Here is a 6,279-nt window from a genome sequence, read left to right as displayed (position 1 = left end):
CTTTGATTTTCGTTTTATATTTAGAAAAACAAGAAAGTAAAATCAGTAAGAGACAGAAACCAAAAAAGGTCATTTTTTTCATTTTCTGAGACCGGAAGTGGTCATCAGCAAGAGTGGAGCCAAACGACAACAAGATTCTCAGAGGGCGGAGCCAGAGAGCAGTGATTGGTCAGACTGACTGAGAGCCAGAGAGCAGTGATTGGTCAGACCATAGATAATATAGAAGACAGCGCACTAGGGTATCTAGTGTATGTATATCTATGGTCGGCACGTCTGGTAGCATCTCTGGCTGCTGTTGATCTTGTTTTTGGAGTAAAACACGGTAAGAAGATAAATACTTCTAACCTGTAGCGTTGTTTTGTGAAGCGACTTGTGAAGAGTTGTGTTTTGTAGTGTTTGAGCAGTTGGTCCGGACGCGTTAGCTAGCTAAGCGGCTAAGTTAGCTAGCGGGCTAATTAACACAGGTGGCTAACTTACTGCTGAACACCTGTGTTAGTTGCTGCTGCAGCTGTCCTCATTATTAGAGTGAACTTCTCAACCTGTATTTCTCTGCTGTGTATTTTAGCTTTTAAAAAAGTTATTTTACTTTAAGGTTAACTGAAACCCGTTCAGCTGCACTGAAGTTTAACGTTCAGCTAGTTTGAATTAAACCGTGCTTAACTTAATATTGCACATTACCTCTCTGAATCCATAATTTCATTAAATTCCTTCTCTCTTCCACTGTTCAAGTTCAATCCAGTATATAAAGTGACATTAATAGTGAATAAACTAACAACCAGCCATTGTATTTATTTATTACTGCATGCATTTGTAGTAAAACATAAGATGAAACATCCTACTTTTGGATCTAGAACTGCACAAGCCGTTCATTTTTTATGTGAGGTTGAAGCAGAAAGTCTGCATTAACAAAGAAAGTTCTTTATAATTTGCGATACCTATATACCTAGCTATCTCTGACTGAGGCTTTAGTTTTTGTTGAGCTGATTTACACGTAGAAACTTTGTTCAGGAAGATTTCTCAGTAGCTCAGAGGACAGGCTGCTTTTTACACAACCTTGTAAGAGAATGTCTGTCAATGCTTTCAGCAGAATTTAGAAACACAACACTTCTTAAACAGATATTTTGATGCTGAGGTTAAACATTTGAGAGTCTATCAGTGTGTTTGTTTGTGGTCTTTCTGTTTCTAGGTGGAAGCTGAATTAGTGAGGATGACTCCTGCTCCTGTCATCTCTAAGCTCCTCACACATCTTTACCTGCACATGAGGAAATCACTCCTGTAGAATGCAGGTATGTTTGTCATTATTATAAAAAGATGTTGCCTGGTGACCTGTCAGAAACCCATTATACAGAGTCAGCCAAAAATAATGTTTACACACATCAGGAAAAGAAAAACTTGCATCAATATTTCAATACCAAATTTATTCAGACATCATGAGATTAATAAAAGTTATTTTTGACCTCTATAATTACAAGAGGTGCTCAAAGTGGAGGCCACTGGCTTCCAGACATTTCTGTTGTGTTGTAGACGTCACTTGTTGATGCTCCATTCATGAGGGTAGCGCCATCTGTTGGGAAAACATCGTACAACAGGACACAGAGTTATCGTGATTTGATCAAACGTAAAAAGAGGAATCTATATGTATAGAAGTATTTATAAAAGTTTTTCTTTTCCTGACGTGTGTACGTTATTTTGGCTGACTCTGAACTTAATGAGAACAAAACTGTCATTTAATAGTTGATTTGAAAGCTTCTTTAGTGAAAACCGGCTGGTGTTCTGCTTAGAAACAAACTGCTGTTGAGGTCTGTGTTTTTAGGTTTAACCCCACAGTTTCTGAATGAACTGATAGTTTGTTTTTCCTGATCAATGTGGACGTTATAATTGATGGTAACATTTACTGATCATACAATCAACATGACAATATAACAGTAGAACATTCTGACCACCTGACTAATACTGTGTTGGTCCCTTTATGCTGCTAAAACTCCTCTGACCCAGTGGTTCATCAGAACCTCTGGGGATGTTCTGTGGATTCTGTGGATCCTGTGGGTTGCAGGGTGGGTCCTACCTAGACCAGGCTGATCCTGGACCATCCCACAGATGCTCCATCAGATCTGGATGTGGGGAGTGTGGAACCCAGGTGAACAGCTTAGCTCTGTCGTGTTCCTCGGACCACTCCTGAGTAGTTTTAGTTTGTCCTGCTGAGGGTGGCAGCTGGTATCAAGGACTGCTGTTGCCATGGAGACTAGGGGGTTGTTTGTCCTGCAGTGTTTAGGTGGTGGTACATGTCAAACATCCACATGAACGTCAAGGTTTCCCAGCAGAACGTTGCATTAGAACAAGATGATGGATGTTGTTCTCTTCAGCTGTCAGTGGTCAGAATGTTGTGGCTGATTGGTGGATCTGTCTGCCTTTACTCTGACATCCAGAGTTATACAAAAGTGTAGTATGTGTGCAGTGCAGAAGAGATTTACTTTATTGTATGCATTTTTTTTTTGTTTTTTAAGGGAGAGCATTTTTTTTTATCCACCTGAAGAAGACCTAATCTTTCCCATCAAAGGATAGTTAATAATTACTACGGCTTCCATAGTGGTTCCATCAGAGAAAATCATATCCATATACAGATTTTATTAATTCCAGGGCTGGTTCAGTAAAGATTATAATAATAACTACATCAGATAATTCTTGGTCGCAGTTGGAATTTTGCAGCCTGAGAGATTGTTGAGGTTTGCAGTTCTTGTTTTAGCAACATGTTATAATACAAGATCTTTATTGTCATTGTACATGAAATTATCTGCAAACCAGCAAAATGCATCAGTCTGAGGTATCTAAAAATAAATAAGTAAAGAAAAATGCTTCTAAAGCCAATAATAAACAGAACATTTTGAGGGAATATTCTAAAAAGGAAAGAAAAGCTCCATTCTCACTCCTCTCAGGATAAACTGTCATTAAATTTGACTTTAAATTTAGCTTCAACACGAGATAAAAACATTTACTTTCATTACTGATATTGTCAACTTTTAGTAAAGTTCATGCTACTTTTATAAAATGATGAAAGTGAATAAATTGTATTTCTGTGATCTGTGTTTGATTTCTGTCTTTTCTCCTGTCATCCAGATGTTCAGAGGGAGATGATGCCACATCTGGTCCAGCTGATGGAAGGTCTTGAAGTTCTCTGACTGGCCTCTACTGAAGATGGTCGTCTCACTGGATTTAAGGTTCAGATGCTCAGTAACAAACTCCACCAATGAGCCAACAGGGAAGCTGTAGGTTTATTAAATGTTGCTATGAAGGTATCGCTGTTTTTCTTTGTGAATGCAATGTGCTCCAACTGAAACTTGAATTAGAACTTAGAAGTAAATCCTTCCATCTGAAAACTGTGATGGTGTTGGATTGTCAGACCGTAATGTTGCAGCTCAAAGCAGCTTTTCTATCTCAGTTCATTCTGACATTCAGCTATGAATCAACACAGCAGATGGTGATCCATGCTGTGGAAGTCTCACATCTCCTGATTTAATGGAGCTGCTTTGCACTTTTTACACTGTTTATTCACAAACACTTTATTTAATAAAAGTCCCATCTAGTTTTTATGAGGAATGTGATGTTTTCATTTCTCTGTGAATAACTGCAGTCTAATGGAACAGCTGGAGTTGTAACATCTGTCCTGATATTGATCATGAAGTATTGATCAGAATACTTATGGTCAGCAGTCATCCCTGAAGTTTTACATTAAAATCTTTACTTGTGTTGTGAACTTTGGTAAGAAGCAGAAACGTTAGCGTTGCCATGGATACATGAGTGTTAAATTCTGTCCATGTTTCCATTTTGGGAAATGCAGTCCAGTTCCAGAATGTGGAGGAATTTAGTCTCACAATCACAGACAACAAATATTATCTGAAAGTCGGGTTATTGTTGTTTATCAGCACAATACAAAAAGATTCATGTTAGAAATATTCCAGTTAAGACTCCAGAATATCATGATTTATGTAAATTTACCTCAATAATATGAATGTTCAGGTTAAGATTGTGCAGTGATATTTATTATGTAAGTTTAGCTGATTAAAGTTTATGACTCTGCACCACAATATTATTTATTATTTAGATTTACATCGTTATTATAATATTTAGGGTCAGACTCTACAGTATTGAGATTAAGAAATCAAATATTCTATAAAATGTAAATACACTGAACTTATTTGGATATATTTAAGTGAGACTCTACAATATTATTTATGACACAAATCTGTCTAAATCAAAATTTTAATCATTTTTACTCCAAACATTTACTGGACTGATTTAAATATTAAAATCACTCCTTTCTAATCCTCTGCTGTACTTTCAAACCTGAGGCCTTAAATAGAAACACACAAGTATCTGATTGAAGGAACTTCTGCAGAGTCCTGGTTCCAGAACATGATGATAGAATTATAGACAAACTTTAACAAAAGCTGCCTGAGAGTTTACAGGTTTTTATGTTGGATTTCTTCAGTAATTTAATGAGTTATCAGCAAAAATCAAGTGTTCATTTGATGAACTTCATTTCCTAAAACATACAGAATTGGAGCTCATATCTTTGGCAGCTGTAAAGTTTCTGCTTCTTCAAAGTTCACAACACAATGAATGAATTCCTAAAACACTCTCAATGCTGGAGAGCGTTTGATGCTGAAGCAGTGACCAGTTTTTCTGTTTCTTCTCTGGAGATGCACAATGAGGGACGTCTGCAGAGACTGAGAAAGAGTCTCACCACATCCTTACATGAGGAAAAAGACTTTATTGAAGACTACAATGAGAAAAACTATCAGACAGCAGACGGCATGCATTCAAGGTGAGCTCTGAACATTTGATCTGGAACAGGAATTCAATAATGGCAGCATGAGCTTCATTTCAGTCTGTAGCTGCTGAATTCATGGATGAATCATCTGGCACTAGAGAGGAAGACCATCAAACATCCACGTCAGCTGATGGAGGTCCAAGAGTCTCACCCAACAAACAACCTACAGAGTGAAGACCTTGAATCTGATTGGATGGCCTCCTATTCAGCCACGTGTGAACAAATGCCTCTAAGCTGATTTGTTTTCTAAAATAAATCTGGTTTGAGTCCTAATCTATGCCTGTGTGTTTGCTTCTTTACACTGCTGTTAACAGTTTAGGCTGTTAGATTGTTCCAGATAAGACAAGTACAAGATACTTCAGAGCCGTTCTACCACGAGCCTGACAGGAAGAACTCCAACAGCTACTGAATGTTCCTGTGGTCCCCTCAAGGCTACAGGAGGAGCCCTACGAGGACGAGCCTGTCCACCTGATGGTGGCCAGTCGCTGCGGTTCAAAGCCAACACCGACTACGTGGACTTCTACTGGACCACACGGAGGCCTTCAAACCGGACCAACAAGTTCAGCGACTCCCCGACTCGTGGGTCCGAGGACGCCGCCGAGCCTCGGTCCAGCCGGCCTCCTGTCTGTGGGTGTTTGAGTGCTGAGAGGTTTGTGGATGCATGTGAACGTTCTGTGTTGAAACAGCAGCTTTGGACTCAGTAACGCCGGGAAAAACCAAGAGCTCCTTTATTTGTGACTTCCACTAAAAAAACTGATGAAAATAAGTTTGCCAGGGTTCTGACTGATAACAGATTATTAAATAATGAAAATAACTTTAAATATTCCTTTAAATGGCCCTTTTAGGTCTACATTTCCTTTACACTGACTTCTTGGTATTTTGGGTGGAATATACCATTAAGCCCAATGTTCAAGGGTTCTTCTGGGAATATACCATTAAACCAACCTTTTAGGTAAATGTTCCAGGATGTTGAGTAGAATATACCATCAGATCAACCTTTTAGGTCTATATTGGAAGATTTTAGAGTAGAATATTACTCCAAACCATCCTTTAGGTCTACATGTAAGGTGGAATACTCCTTTACACCAAGATTTTTTTTGGTCTACATTGAAGGATTTTAGGTGGAATATTCCTTTGAATGAACTTTTTAAGTTTATGTTCAAGGATGTTGGGTGGAATATACCATCAGACCAAACTCCAAGGTCTATAGTAGTGAATTTTAGGCAGAATATACCATTAAACTCACCTTTTAGGTCTACATTGGAGGATTTTAGATGGAATTTTCTTCCAAACAGTCTTTTAGTCTACATTTAAAGATGTTTAGGATGGTATATTCTTCCGAACCAACTTCTCAGGTCTACATTTCAGGTGGAATATTCCTCCATACTAACTTTTTTGATCTACATTGAAGGATTTATTCTAAACCACCCTTTCGGGTCTATATTTGAGGT

General features: G+C 38.2%; 1 long non-coding RNA gene across 2 annotated transcripts; it reads left to right on the top strand.

Annotated features, from left to right (window-relative positions):
- The first annotated feature begins 229 nt into the window (after positions 1–229).
- Positions 230–5,101, top strand: LOC129349102 (uncharacterized). Of its 2 annotated transcripts, XR_008601963.1 has the most exons (4): positions 230–322; positions 1,187–1,286; positions 3,115–4,822; positions 4,886–5,101. It is a non-coding gene; the product is annotated as an uncharacterized LOC129349102 (long non-coding RNA). The 2 variants fall into 2 exon arrangements; XR_008601964.1 differs by having other exon boundaries at positions 3,115–5,101.
- The last annotated feature ends 1,178 nt before the right edge of the window (positions 5,102–6,279 follow it).

This window comes from Amphiprion ocellaris, chromosome 1 (genome assembly GCF_022539595.1).
Source record: "Amphiprion ocellaris isolate individual 3 ecotype Okinawa chromosome 1, ASM2253959v1, whole genome shotgun sequence".
Lineage (NCBI taxonomy): Eukaryota > Metazoa > Chordata > Actinopteri > Pomacentridae > Amphiprion > Amphiprion ocellaris.
This window is presented reverse-complemented; position numbering and strand designations above follow the sequence as displayed.